The 16378-nt window shown below is 39.4% G+C and overlaps 1 protein-coding gene across 17 annotated transcripts in view; it reads right to left on the bottom strand.

Moving 5' to 3' along the window:
- Nucleotides 1-16378, bottom strand: part of PKHD1 (PKHD1 ciliary IPT domain containing fibrocystin/polyductin) — a 534197-nt gene that overhangs the window by 279537 nt on the left and 238282 nt on the right. The gene's annotated exons all lie outside the window — the stretch shown is intronic.

Below are 16378 nucleotides of genomic sequence, written 5' to 3'. Positions count from 1 at the left end.
TACTTGGTTAGGACATACATGCCAGGTGATGAAATGAACTCGGGGGTAGTGACTTCCATTTTAAGCAGAGGGAAAGCCAGAGATGAACGAAGGCAAGATGCAGGCAGAGATCTGATGACCCCCAATTCATTAGATCAATCTGCATCACCAAACTAGATACTTCCTTTATTCAAAGCTTGAACCTAAATTTTCAGATGTAAGTTATCCAATTTACTTATCTATGTGGCTGAGCCTCCATTCAGCTTTTTGTGTCAACTCTGAATAATTCCTTAAAAAGTTTAGCATCCTGTATTTTGTTACCTTTCCAGTAATTCCCCAGGGGGAGCCTGTGGAATTCCCTCTCCCTGGAGAATTAGAGATGATCATCCCTTCAGGACGCACGGGTCCTGCTCTGCCTGGATTGAGAAGGGCAGACTCAGTGACTACACGGAGTTGGGGCGCTGTGCTACACCCTACTGTACCTACAGCACCGTGTTGCTGTGGAGGTGGGTGTCAGGAGAAGGTGAGGAAGAGAAGGCTAGCATTCAGGGAAGGCAGCCACAGCCCGGAGCCTGCGTTCTGATGGGGATGCACAGAGCTTCCTTTGTTGGTCAGATCCGGATTAGGCTTTTGCCTGATCCACTGGAGCAGAGCCTGGAAGCTTTGAGGTGGGCTTGTCCCCGGCCAGAGAGGCGGAAAATCAATTTGGCTGGCGAATGAGATCCCCCAAGAGCTCAGTGCACACTCCATAATCTTATCCACTACCAGCTCCGGAAATAAATGCCTGGGCCCTCACATATTCATGGGGGAGGTGAGGCATAAATCAGGCTTTAAGGATTGGGGCAGAGGCAATGGACTTTCTGGCTGGCTACTAATTAATCCAGCACAGAACACCTCAGCCTAGCAACCTAGGAGTGAGCCGCACACGCACAGGTTACTGTCGCTTTACTCAACTCTATTTTCATTTCAATTAAAACAGATATCAAATGCAATTCTCCCCTTTAGCCGATGCTGCTTATGCATCCCCCTGTTCTTCCTTTAATTAAAAAACATGCTTATTGCAATACTTGCCAGAATCACTTTAATGGTATTTTAATTGTAAGGTCTCTGCCTGATTAAAAAAAGAAAATATGAAGCAGAAAGTGTTTGCAAAACTGTTCTCAGGATGCAAGAAAAGAATCACACACCGCCCCGAATGGATGCCACGTACTAATTCCTTAATTAGCCTGGCACTGCTAGTCAAGTGGGCAACGTGGAGGAGAAAACATATCGGAAATAAAATCATTGACTCAGAGCCATGAACAATAGGGAGGAATCGTTTTCATCAGCTCGTATTTCCCTTGTAGGAGAGACAACTGCATCTAACTAAAAATACCATACTCAGGACAGGGCCAGTCAATGTGGCCAGACAGATTTTTTTCCACTGTTCTTTGGGAAAAGAGTAGCTGGGGCAAAGACACATACTAATCAAACTATCAAAAATTAAATACAAAGAAAACATATTAAAAGCAGCAAGGGAAAAATAACACACAAGGGAATCCCCATAAAGTTAACAGCTGATCTTTCAGCAGAAACTCTGCAAGCCAGAATAGAGTGGCAGGACATATTTAAAGTGATGAAGGAGAAAAACCCACAACCAAGATTACTCTACCCAGCAAGGATCTCATTCAGATTTGGTGGAGAAATTAAAACCTTTACAGACAAGCAAAAGCTGAGAGAGTTCAGCACCACCAAACCAGCTTTACAACAAATACTAAAGGAACTTCTCTAGGCAAGAAACACAAGAGAAGGAAAAGACCTACAATAACGAACCCAAAACAATTAAGAAAATGGGAATAGGAACATATATATCGATAATTACCTTAAATGTAAATGGATTAAATGCTCCCAGCAAAAGACACAGACTGGTTGAATGTATACAAAAACAAGACCCACATATATGCTGTCTACAAGAGACCCACTTCAGACCTAGGGACACATACAGACTGAAAGTGAGGGGATGGAAAAAGAGATTCCATGCAAATGTAAATCAGAAGAAAGCTGGAGTAGCAATTCTCATATCAGACAAAATAGACTTTAAAATAAAGACTATTACAAGAGACAAAGAAGGACACTACATAATGATCAAGGGATCAATCGAAGAAGAAGATATAACAATTGTAAATATTTATGCACCCAACATAGGAGCACCTCACTACATTAAGGCAAATACTAACAGCCATAAAAGGGGAAATCGACAGTAACAAAATCACAATAGGGGACTTTAACACCCCACTTTCACCAATGGACAGATCATCCAAAATGAAAATAAATAAGGAAACACAAGCTTTAAATGATACATTAAACAAGATGGACTTAATTGATATTTATAGGACATTCCATCCAAAAACAACAGAATACACATTTTTCTCAAGTGCTCATGGAACATTCTCCAGGATAGATCATATCTTGGGTCATAAATCTAGCCTTGGTAAATTTAAGAAAATTGAAATCGTATCAAGTATCTTTTCCGACCACAACGCTATGAAACTAGCTACCAACTACAGGAAAACATCTGTAAAAAACACAAACATATGGAAGTTAAACACTACACTACTTAATAATGAAGTGATCACTGAAGAAATCAAAGAGGAAATCAAAAAATACCTAGAAACAAATGACAATAGAGACACGATGACCCAAAATCTATGGCATGCAGCAAAAGCAGTTCTAAGAGGGAAGTTTATAGCAATACAATCCTACCTTAACAAACAGGAAACATCTCAAATAAACAACCTCACCTTGCACCTAAAGCAATTAGAGAAAGCAGAACAAAAAAACCCCAAAGTTAGTAGAAGGAAAGAAATCATAAAGATCAGATCAGAAATAAATGAAAAAGAAATGAAGGAAACGATAGCAAAGATCAATAAAACTAAAAGCTGCTTCTTTGAGAAGATAAACAAAATTGATAAACCATTAGCCAGACTCATCAAGAAAAAAAGGGAGAAGACTCAAATCAGCAGAATCAGAAATGAAAAAGGAGAAGTAACAACTGACACTGCAAAAATACAAAGGATCATGAGAGATTACTACAAGCAACTCTATGCCAATAAAATGGACAACCTGGAAGAAATGGAAAAATTCTTAGAAATGCACAACCTGCTGAGACTGAACCAGGAAGAAATAGAAAATATGAACAAACCAATCACAAGCACTGAAATTGAAACTGTGATTAAAAATCTTCCAACAAACAAAATCCCAGGAGCAGATGGCTTCGCAGGCGAATTCTAACAAACATTTAGAGAAGAGCTAACACCTATCCTTCTCAAACTCTTCCAAAATATAGCAGAGGGAGGAACACTCCCAAACTCATTCTACGAGGCCACCATCACCCTGATACCAAAATCAGACAAAGATGTCACAAAGAAAGAAAACTACAGGCAATATCACTGATGAACCTAGATGCAAAAATCCTCAACAAAATACTAGCAAACAGAATCCAACAGCACATTAAACGGATCATACATCATGATCAAGTGGGGCTTATTCCAGGAATGCAAGGATTCTTCAATATACGCAAATCAATCAATGTGATACGCCATATTATGAAAATGAAGGAGAAAAACCATATGATCATCTCAATAGATGCAGAGAAAGCTTTCGACAAAATTCAACACCCATTTATGATAAAAACCCTGCAGAAATTAGACATAGAGGGAACTTTCCTCAACATAATAAAGGCCATATATGACAAACCCACAGCCAACATTGTCCTCAATGGTGAAAAACTGAAACCATTTCCACTAAGATCAGGAACAAGACAAGGTTGCCCACTCTCACCACTCTTATTCAACATAGTTTTGGAAGTTTTAACCACAGCAATCAGAGAAGAAAAAGAAATAAAAGGAATCCAAATTGGAAAAGAGGAAGTAAAGCTGTCACTGTTTGCAGATGACATGATACTATACATAGAGAATCCTAAAGATGCTACCAGAAAAGTACTAGAGCTAATCAAAGAATTTGGTAAAGTAGCAGGATACAAAATTAATGCACAGAAATCTCTGGCATTCTTATACACTAATGATGAAAAATCTGAAAGTGAAATCAAGAAAACACTCCCATTTACCACTGCAACAAAAAGAATAAAATATCTAGGAATAAACCTACCTAAGGAGACAAAAGACCTGTATGCAGAAAATTATAAGACACTGTTGAAAGAAATTAAAGATGACACAAATAGCTGGAGAGATATACCATGTTCTTGAATTGGAAGAATCAACACTGTGAAAATGACTGTACTACCCAAAGCAATCTACAGATTCAATGCAATCCCTATCAAACTACCAATGTCATTTTTCACAGAACTAGAACAAAAAATTTCACAATTTGTATGGAAACACAAAAGACCCCAAACAGCCAAAGCAATATTCAGAAAGAAAAGCGGAGCTGGAGGAATCAGGCTCCCTGACTTCAGAGCATACTACAAAGCTACAGTAATCAAGATAGTATGGTACTGGCAGAAAAACAGAAATATAGATCAATGGAACAGGATAGAAAGCCCAGAGATAAACCCACACATATATGGTCACCTTATCTTTGATAAAGGAGGCAAGAAATTACAAGGGAGAAAAGACAGCCTCTTCAATAAATGGTGCTGGGAAAACTGGACAGCAACATGTAAAAGAAAGAAATTAAAACACTCCCTAACACCATACACAAAAATAAACTCAAAATGGATTAAACACCTAAATGTAAGGCCAGACAGTATCAAACTCTTAGAGGAAAACATAGGCAGAACACTCTACGACATAAATCACAGCAAGATCCTTTTTCACCCACCTCCTAGAGAAATGGAAATAAAAACAAAAATAAACAAATGGGACCTAATGAAACTTCAAAGTTTTTGCACAGCAAAGGAAACCATAAACAAGACCAAAAGACAACCCTCAGAATGGGAGAAAATATTTGCAAACGAAGCAACTGACAAAGGATTAATCTCCAAAATATACAAGCAGCTCATGCAGCTCAATACCAAAAAAACAAACAACCCAATCCAAAAATGGGCAGAAGACCTAAATAGACATTTCTCCAAAGAAGATAAACAGATTGCCAAGGAACACATGAAAGGATGCTCAACATCACTAATCATTAGAGAAATGCAAATCAAAACTACAATGAGGTATCACCTCACACCAGTCAGAATGGCCATCATCAAAAAATCTACAAACAAGAAATGCTGGAGAGGGTGTGCAGAAAAGGGAACCCTCTTGCACTGTTGGTGCAGCAGTTGGTGGGAATGTAAATTGATACAGCCACTACAGAGAACAGTATGGAGGTTCCTTAAAAAACTACAAATAGAACTACCATATGACCCAGCAATCCCACTACTGGGCATATACACTGAAAAAAACATAATTCAAAAAGAGTCATGTACCGCAATGTTCATTGAAGCACTATTTACAATAGCCAGGACATGGAAGCAACCTAAGTGTCCACTGACAGATGAATGGATAAAGAAGATGGGGCACATGTATACAATGGAATATTACTCAGCCATAAAAAGAAACGAAATTGAGTTATTTGTAGTGAGGTGGATGGACCTAGAGTCTGTCATGCACAGTGAAGTAAGTCAGAAAGAGAAAAACAAATACCGTATGCTAACACATATATATGGAATTTAAGAAAAAAAAAAAGGGTCATGAAGAACCTAGGGGTAAGTTGGGAATAAAGACACAGACCTACTAGAGAATGGACTTGAGGATATGGGGAGGGGGAAGGGTAAGTTGTGACAAAGTGAGAGAGTGGCATGGACATATATACATTACCAAACGTAAAATAGATAGCTAGTGGGAAGCAGCTGCATAGCACAGGGAGATCAGCTCAGTGCTTTGTGACCACCTAGAGGGGTGCGATAGGGAGAGTGGGAGGGAGGGAGACGCAAGAGGGAAGAGATATGGGAACATATGTATATGTATAACTGATTCACTTTGTTATAAGGCAGAAACTAACACACCATTGTAAAGCCATTATACTCCAATAAAGATGTTTAAAAAAAAAAAAAGAGAGAGAGAGTAGCTGGGCCAGCTTAATTGGTTTCCAGTCCTATATGGTTCCCTCTATTGTTTTAGGCCAGTAGTTCTCAAACTTGAGTCCATCAGAATCACCCAGAGGTCTTAAAACACAGATTGGTGGACCTTGCCCCCTCATAGTACATTTGCTATGGGGCCCAAAAATGTGCATTTCTAGCAAGCTCCCAGACGATGCTCTTGCTACTGATCAGGGAGCACACTTTGAGAACCACTGCTCTAGGTAAATGAAGCTTGTTCTAGATGTCCATAGTCCATAGTCTAAAACAGGTTGAAAAATACAAAGCTGGGTGCAGATTAATTCACTTTGTCATTCAACTAACATTTGCTGTTATTTCCAAGCCCTTCTGCTAGGTGCCACAATAAAAATGTTAAAAATACACTTTCAGAAGGTCACAGTGAAGTTTAGTTGCTCCAGGTGAATAGAAATACCCTGGTTTTAGTGAACTGGCCAACTTTACAGATAACCAAGAAAGAAGATAATGGTGATGACTCAGCCCTTTACTTTTTCTATAAACATAAAACTCATGAAGTTAACCTTATCAATGAATTAACTCTATGCTAATTACAAAGTATAAACATATTTGTGGAAGAGAAACACTTAAAGGAATTCAAAACACTGAGATGTAAATAAATGCCTTTTATTATAGCTACTGTTGTCAGTTACTACTTAACTAAACCTTGATTTCCTTTCTACCTCGAGAAAATCAAAACTTCCTTTTACCAACGAAGTTTGTGATATTTAAGTTCTGAAGCCCCTCAGCTGTTCCATGGATTCTTAGAAAGTCACTTAAGGCGTCAGAAAGAAAGGAGAAAACAGGGGGGAAGAAACTGTCTTCTCCAGGCAGGTAAAAATCTCCGTAACTACCAAGTTACCCACTGATTCAAATAATCTCCTTCTTTCTCTGTATCAAAGGTCAATTAGCATTGATCCAATCACACTTTTTTACCAGCCCTGCAACCTGATACGTTTCTCTGAGCAATCTGTTATTTAAAAGGTTCCAAATATAATTATTCTCTGAGTATTGTAACCATGATTCAGCTACAACATCATAATTTTAGAAATGAACAATAATAGTCGTTCATAGTACTTATTTAAAAAATGAGCGTACATCCTACCTTTACTTGACCCCCAGGAATATTACAGTACATGGGAAATGATAATAATGAAAAGCTGTCTTCAGTATATTTCAGTCTGCACAAGAATCCCAGATACATAAGCATCCCAGATTTCTAACTTCACTCCCAGTCTGGATAAACAGGATGTGAGAATCATTAATCAACAAATGAGGTAGAGAGGTAAGGAGAGACCAAGTCCTGAAGGACATTGTAAGCCATATCACGGTGTTTAGACTTGATGTTAAAGGCTAACAGGAAGTCCCAGAAGGGTTTTAAGGAAGGATGTTTGAAATATTTATCTTTTGTTACTGAAAATATTGTAGCTTCTGTGGTAGGAAAGGACTGGTCCCTTTCAATAGCATTTTTCATGTTACAACATCCAAGTTGTCAAGACATAAACTGTAAATTGTTTAATATCTATCTATCTGTCTGTCTGCCCATCTACTGAAAGCAAGTCCTTTCTCATAGCAGTGGCTTATCTTTCATTTAAGGCTAATCAAGTATGTCTGGGACTGTTCTCTGGAGGTAAATATTGTAAGTCATTGTCTGACTGGGAAAAATAAGGGGTTTCAGAGCCAAGTGTCCCCCCACATTAAAAAGCCTTTGTCTCTGATCTCCTGATACACAAATAGTAAATGAAATTGGTCACTGTCTGGACTAATCCACTAACATTTGAGGATACCAGGAAGGACTCTGATTACAGAGAAATTCACAACCAACATTAATCTGCCTCTTCCGGTCAGAAATTCAGTCATTCAACAATTATTTGAGTACCTACTATGTGCCTGGAAATATAATGATCCTGGCAATACAAAGGTGAGCAAAAACAGACCTGGCTCCTGCTTTCTTCAGCTTACTCGCCTCGATTGCACATTGCCAAAAGGTAAAGGGCAGAAAAAACACACCCTAATATTAAATTTGTAAAGAATTAACATAAAAGCAATTCATATAAAAGTTATATGATTTGTATATGAATGATATTAAAGTTCTTAGCCTATGAAAAATTCTATCAATGATCTACTTAGCTTTGGATATAAGCAAGGTCCCCACTCATAAAATAAGTAACACCAATTTGTCACCAAGAAAAGACTGACACCTAGAGATGCACAAAATTACGGGAGTTAAGGGTAGATTTCACAAAACTCAGGTAAATGTTTTCTGGTGCTGACTTCTCCATCTGGCTTCCACTTAAGATCACTGCACAGCCCAGGCCCTTCTCAGCACCATGCTTGAAACTATGGGAAGGAAGTTTACCAATTCCTTTACCACACTTCCCTCTCAGGGCTACAGATGAACAACATTAACAGCCGGTAGACATTTACACAAGCCACTCTCCTCCTGTAAAGGGAGGAAGTCACCACCATTTCCATTTTGTGCACTGATTTGAGGCCCAGATCCTTACCCAAAGCCACAGGAAAGTCCATGGGTGCCTCATATTTGAACTCAGGCCCCCTGTTTGCTGACCCAGCCCCAATCAGACAACCTTGTCACCTTGTCTGTACATAATCATCCCATTTCCTGCCTTGAAGGGTAGCTTTTAGCTGGAAGAAGAGTCAATTCACTCAATCTCCTTTTGCAGCCAACTTGCACATAAGTTGTTTTAAACTTACCCATTTGAAACAAATTTTGTCAGTTCACAAAACCCTCCCATGTTGACCAAGACATTCTATAGGTAGGAGAGGAAGAAAAAAAAATATTAACAGGGTATTGCATTTGTATCCAATGCCTTCAGATGGATTTCCTTTAAATCCAAGCTGCTCTCAGTGAAGTCTTAAAACTGCAGACACGGGGTAACCTGCCCCGTAACTCCCAGGGTCCTGATGCATGCACAGAGAGACCACACAGGATGTCCCAGGAAGCGCTGTTTCACAGCATTCCCAGGTCACTGCATTGTAAAGCATTATCTGAAGCATGCACCTACTGAAACTGAGGTCAGTTTGGTTCTAATTAGAAGGAACCAAGTGTACAAACCCTGGGATAAAAAGTCTGTGCTGAATACAGCACTTAATACCTCACTCCGAAATCCTCAAACCCTTGACTAAGATGAAGAAACCGTAGGAGACACACAGATGGCCAACAGGCACATGAAAAAATATTCAGCATCACTAATAATCAGGGAAATGTGAATCAAAACCACAATGAGATAATCACATCACACCTGTTAGAGAGGCTATTATCAAAAAGACAACAAATAACAAGAGCTGGCGAGGATGTGGGAAAAACGGGAACTCTCCTACACTGTTGGTGGGAATCTTAAGTTGGTGCAGCCACTGTGGAAAAGAGTATAGAAGTTCCTCAAAAAACTAAAAATAGAACTACCATATGATCCAGCAATTCCATTTCTGGGTATTTATCTGAAGAAAACAAAAACACTACTTCAAAAAGATATATGCACCCCTATGTTCATTGTAGTATTACTTACAATAGCCAAGGCATGGAAACAACCTAATGAATGGATAATTAAAATGTGGTGTATATATACGTGTGTATGTGTATACACACACACACACACACACACACACACACTGGAATATTGTTTAGTGATAAAATAGAATGAAATCTTTCCATTGCAACAGGGATGAAACTTGAGGGCATAAGACTAAGTGAAATAAGTCAGAAAAAGATAAATGCCATTTGATCTCACTTATATGTGGAAGATAAAGAAAAGAACAAAACAAAGAAACAAATAAAAAACAGACAAATCTAGCTCACAGATATTGAGACCAGATTGGTGGTTGACTGACATGGGTGGATGAGGGGTAGGCGAAATGGGTGAAGGGCGTCAAAAGGTACATACTTCTAGTTATAAAATGAACATGTCCTGGAGATGTGATGTACAGCATGGTGACTACAGCTAATAATACTGTATTGTATATTTGAAAGTAGCTAAGAGAGTGGATCTTGCAAGTTCCCAACACAAAGAAAAAAAATTTTGTACCTATCTATGGTGACTATTGTGGTGATTATTTTGCAATATATACAAATACCAAAACAGTATGTTATACACCTGAAATTTATATAATATGTCATTTATACCACAATAAAATTTTTTTTAATTTTTAAAAAAGAAACTCTACAATGAACCCAGTAGTTGGTCAAAAAAGATGGCTCATCTCAATAAACCAAGAATATGCATTGCTAGACTATAGAAATCACCAGTATAATAGACTAAAAAGATCTGAGTGTCCTCAGAACTGTGAAATAAAAGAAAGAGTTTGAAGAAAACGAGACCACGTTCCCAACTGCAGCAGAAAAACACACTTCCAGAGTCAAAATACCAAGGAGAATGAAGGCAACCTCATGGATAACTCTGCTACTTCCACCTCTGTATCCTTCCCTCTCTTGCTGTAGAAAAACACTTCAATATGCATTCTGAAGATAACAGAGGCAGAAGCCATCTGAGGTCTTTATTGCCCAGCTAATTCTTTGAGTAATCCAGTTTGCTTTGTATATAGAAACAGCCACTAGCTGTAAATAAAATTGCAACTTAGGGCTGACATGCAGCCATCTCTTCTGTTATCCCCTTCAATCCAAAAGAAACAACAACTAACATGAACTGAATGCTTGTGCTGGGCCAGACCCTGTACTAAGGGCTTTAGAAACATTCTTTCATTTAGTACTCAGAACATCCATAAGCGTTGGGTGATACATTGCAGTATGGCTACACAATAGCAAACAGTAAACGTTAGCAATTGCTGTCCCTGCTGCTATTACTAAAACAGGCCTTACTCTAAAGAGGAGAAACTTGAGGCTTACAAAGGCTGTGCAACTTGCCCAAGGTCACAAAGCCGGTAAGAAGCAGAGCCCAGATTCAGACTCAGTTCTTTCTGGCTCAAAAGCCTGCCAAGCATTTAACTGCTTTGGTATACACCAGTAGACCAAGAAATAGAAAATCACATGAAAGGAAGCCAGTGCACTATTAAACAGCACAAGTTTCTGCTCAAGCCTTGTAAAATGAAGGCACTGTAAGTAATAAGAAACTACAAAATGTCTTCCTCTTGAAAGCCCAATGCCAAGGGAAGAGGGGTTTCTAGAGTTCATCCTCCCTTTATTGACCCTTTATTATTGACCCTTTATTAGTCATCAGCTCTAGACCACTTCACATCAAGCCGCTTGACCACCAGGACAGAGAGTCACTGCTTCATTCAGAAAATATGGATGCTGCCCCAGCTACAGACCACAAGCCCAAGATCCTTGCCCAGAATCCATAATAGTGTACACAAGAGGGTAACGTTCTGTCTCTGTTATTATGGCTCATCATAATTACCTGGAATAAAATGATAAATTCAGCGATGCCTATGGCCGTTGGGCATCTTAACATAAAAGAATGAAAAATATAATTAACTAAATCAAGGCAATATGCCTATTTCCATCCCAGCTCATTAGTATTAATTGATGGGGTTAATTCTCTTTTGTGTTTAACGGTACCTCCTAAAAAATAATTAAAAAAAAAAAAGGAGAGAAGAAGGAATGGAGGGAAGAAATCGAAATGGTAAGTAGACAAAAGTTCTAGGCCTTTTGCTAATTAAGATGAAATCATAAGAGATATAGCTGAAGCTCTTATCAGTGTCACAAAATAGTGTGCCATTTTTTCCAAAAAGTTCAGGAATCAGTACATACAGCAGCATAAATAATGGTGAAAACTTAGTCTTTGGGTGCCATTTCTCAATTGCCTCAAAGAAATTTATAATCCTCCTTTCTACTATAAGTTTTACTTGTAAGAAAAAAAAGTGTGTTCTACTTTATAAACATAAGGAAGGCCCAGAGAGTTCAGAACTCTCAAGGGCCATATGTAGAACTGTTGGTTTTCCTGATGGAGGAGCCTGGTCCCTGTATATATTGGGATTCTGGTTTCCATGAATGGAAAAACTATGGAGGATGCAATATCTTCATAAGGTAGTTCCAAATGTAGTTCCTAGGTGATCTAGTTTCACTTCTATTTAGCACTAATCCTTTCAAAGTGTGTACATACTTCATGTGGAATGTTTTCTTCATAATACTGTGGAAATGGCTGAGAAAGTACTTCCACTATAATACTTTATACCTTGTACGTTAAAATCTTTTTATCTTTTCTTTTTTTTTTTTTGCGGTACACAGGCCTCTCGCCACTGTGCCCTCTCCCGTTGCGGAGCACAGGCTCCGGACGCGTAGGCCCAGTGGCCATGGTTCACATGCCCAGCCGCTCCACGGCATGCAGGATCCTCCCGGACCGGGGCACGAACCTGCGTCCCCCGCAGGCGGACTCTCAACTACTGCGCCACCAGGGAAGCCCCGTTAAAATCTTTTGAATAAATTATTTTTTGGCTTGAAATTTTTCATGACTTGTTTCATCCCATAGATGGTATTAAAAAATAAAGAAAATTTCACACAGCTATTTTTCTGATACCATGAATGGGTATGAAAAAGACAGACAGTAACAGATACTCAGAGAGTGAATTGCTGTTATTGATGATGATGATAACAATTCAATCTTATACTTGAATAGATTTTTATTGTCCTTCAAGTATCTTCACACCTATTATACACCAAGAGAAGACATTAGAGGTTGAGAGCTACACCATATCAACCAGATAGTTGAGAGCTGGGGTTCTTCCCCAGGGAAAGCCTTCTTCATATGTCTTTTAGAAACAAACAAACAAAAAATAACTTAGCAATGGATTTTATATTTCTAACTCATAAAGATATACTTTTTTATGTAGATGTGTAGATGTGTATACATGTGTATGTATGTGAATATATGTAAATTTATGTATTTATGTGTGTACATACGTATATAGATAGATATCAGTGAGCACAACTAAGGACAGTAAAAGCAAATTAGTTGAGAAAAGTGATATTTAAGAGAGGAAGAACTTCAAAATTATACTTCTTAAATTTCATCTGGGATCTGAATTCTGCACCATTTTACTTGTCCACCCATTCAAAAATCAACACATGTACTTTGAGCCCACATCATGAGTCAGGCACGGTCCTAGACACTGAAGAGACAGCAGTAAATAATTGATGGAAGTTCTTTGCCTTTTTGAGCTTATCCTAGCAGAGGAAATGAACTGTAAATAAACAAGTAAATTATAGTATCTCATGTAGTGATAAACGATATGAAGAAAAGTAAAGCAAAATAAATGGAGTCATAGGATTGCTATAATTTTAGAAAAGATGGCAAGTCCTCTCTAATAAGTTGACATTTTCTCAAAAAGAGAATGAAATAAGTGAGCTAGACACATGAATATCTGGAGGAAGAATATTCCAGGCAAAGGGCATTATGTGCAAAGGCCGTGAGGCAGGTGTGTCACTGGTATATTCACAGAAGAGCTGGAGCAGAGTGAATGAGGAAGGCAAGGTCAATGAAGGGATCAGAAGTTTAATAATGGTGTGAACCTTATTCCTAGTGAGATGAGAAGCCATTGGGGTAGGGGTGGTTGAGGAAAGAAGTAGTAAGATCTGACATATTTTAAAGGGCGTGGACAATAAACTATTGGGGCTTATTTTAGCATATAGCACAAAAGTCAAATACCAATGACTTAAACACATGAAGGCATATTTTTCTATCACAAAAAGTACTTCAGAGGTGGGCAGCCCCAGGTGCCATGCTAGTATGACAACTCGGAGAGTCCCGGGTTTCTTCCATTCTTCTGTTTCCTCATTCTGTTTTTTGGCCACACCAAGGGGCATGTGGGCTCTTAGTTCCCGTGCCCTTGCAGTGGAATCATGGATTCTTAACCACTGCACCTCCAGGGAATTCCCTATTTTCCCATTCTTAGCAAGTCAACTCATGGTCCAAGATGGCAGTTGAAAATGCAGCTATCACATTTACATTCCAGGAAGCAGGGAGGAGAAAGAAAGAGGGACAAATAGGGCATGGCTCCTACTAAGCCAGCTCTACTTTAAGAAATGTCCTAGATGTCCTGCACCACTCTTCCCCTTACATATCACTGGCCAGCTCTTAGCCACAGGCTATGTCTACCTACAAAGGAGATGAGGAAATATAGCATTTTACCTGGATACACTGCTGCCCCAAATAAAAACTGGGGTTCTTGGGCTTCCCTGGTGGCACAGTGGTTGAGAGTCCGCCTGCCGATGCAGGGGACACGGGTTCGTGCCCCAGTCCGGGAAAATCCCACATGCCGCAGAGCGGCTAGGCCCGTGAGCCATGGCCACTGAGCCTGTGCGTCCAGAGCCTGTGCTCCACAACGGGAGAGGCCACAACAGTGAGAGACTCACGTACCACAAAAAACAAAACAAAACAAAACAAAACTGGGGTTCTGCTACTAAAGAAGACAAAAAAATCAGAAACATGGGAACCAGTTAAGAAGTTGTTTGAAATGGTCCCAGCCAAAAGTTAGGTTGAATAGGACTAGGTTGGTACTAATGGGACACATGTTGAAGATTCAGCCAGGAAGATTCACTGATGGATTGGTCATGGAATATAAGAAGAAGAAAGATATCTAGGGTGCCACCAAGATTTTTGGCCTGAGCCACTGGCTATTAAGTGAGACGGGGAAATTCCTCCCACGTTGAATCTGTGTGTATATTGATGTCTACACGATCAAAACTTGTCTCAGGTACAAAGTACATGCTCTTCACCTCCTCTCCACTATCCAACTCTAATCTTACATCCTGGACACTCGGATTACTTCTGTCTACATTCTGCCTTACCTCCTACATCACGTGTTTTAGAACTAGACATTTTACTCTTTTATATTTGCTCCCTAATTACTTTTTCTTTAGTAGTAATGCACATTATTCATGTTAAGCATTATTCCTCACTTCTTGTGTCTCACACAGAGCTCCTGGGCCACTTAATAAGCATTCACAAGTCATCTGTTGAACCAAATTTCATCTGTGTCCTTTCCCAGTTCTCATGCTTTCTAGAACCTATGACCCATATCTCTGTGATTAAAATCTTACTTTCACTCTAGGCAACCCTGCTCCCTACCAACAACTCCTGTTTGTACAGAAACGGGTGTCCACCACTTATCCTCACGATCCTACCAATGGGGGGGATGCTTCACATAACAGACTTTCCCTCTCCATGGGATGAGGGTTAGCCCTTCTAAACCTAGTCACTTATTCTAAATAATGAGAGTGAAGTATTGCCTGAACAGGAACATTTAGGAATAACCACCACTGAAAGGTGACAGCTTGGGGCAAGTATCTGGGTTACTAGGATTTTGAAATCTCCAAGAGTGGAAGACAGGTATCCACATACCTCTGCCTTTCCCTTGCCCTCTCTTCTCCTCTGATGCCTCTTCTCCATCTTCAGTCTCTGGCCCTATCAACAAACACCATTCCTTGCTGCAACATTTACCTGGAACTACTAGGATATCCAGAGACTCAGATGGGCTGAGTTTGAGGACTTTTAGCTGCAAAACTTCTCCCAAATTGTATCAATATCAGGCAAAGACCCTTGAGCTCCTGAAGGGCATCCCATCCTCCAACAGGATTTGACTCCTGTGGCAAGAATCCTGGTTAAAGGCCTGTAAAGAGCATCTTTTCTCTGAGCTGAGACTTGAAGTCTGTAATTTTCTTTTGTCATTGCCAGTCCTTAGGTAGCTGCTAGCTGTCAATAAGTCAGTACTCCCCATAGCCACTGGCTACACACACACACAACCACCACAAAAAAGACAGGTCAGGAGCTCAAGCTCACAGGCCTTTTTCCTAAAGGGTACTAATTAATTGATTTGCCTGAAATCTTCTCCTTGCTACCAGAGGGGAAAAAAAATAAGCTTGCAGAATAAAGAATGTAAAATTCCTAATAAGTCCACCTGTAAGAGACAGGTAGTAACACTCCATCAGTTTATCCTCTGCAAAATATTTTATTCTCCCTCATATAGCCACAAGCTTACTTTAACAAGAACAAATGCTCCTGTAAATGTTAAATATATTTATAGTACAGAATTGTGTTTTAGTGCAGTTTTATAGATCTCTGTAACTAATCACACTTGCCAGTGAACAAGAGTCCCTTTGATAACCATTCGTTATTATCTGCCACTGAAGGAGGCAATGATTTTTATTCTCATTTAACAGATAAGGAAAGAAACTCATGAGGAGGTAGAAACAACTGACTTAGTCACTTGGTAATGAGGGAGAGGAGTTAAAATTTGAATTCTCAGTCTCTCCCCAATTCCCAGACCCTAGAGCTATGTGGCCGGTTTTGCAATAAGGAAGCCTATTTATATGACTTTCCACGGGACAAGGAAGTCAAAACCACAACA

The sequence above is a fragment of the Stenella coeruleoalba genome (assembly GCF_951394435.1).
Source record: "Stenella coeruleoalba genome assembly, chromosome: 10".
NCBI classification, from domain to species: Eukaryota; Metazoa; Chordata; class Mammalia; order Artiodactyla; family Delphinidae; genus Stenella; species Stenella coeruleoalba.
The sequence above is the reverse complement of the archived record's forward strand: the minus strand, read 5'-3'. Positions and strand labels throughout refer to the sequence as shown.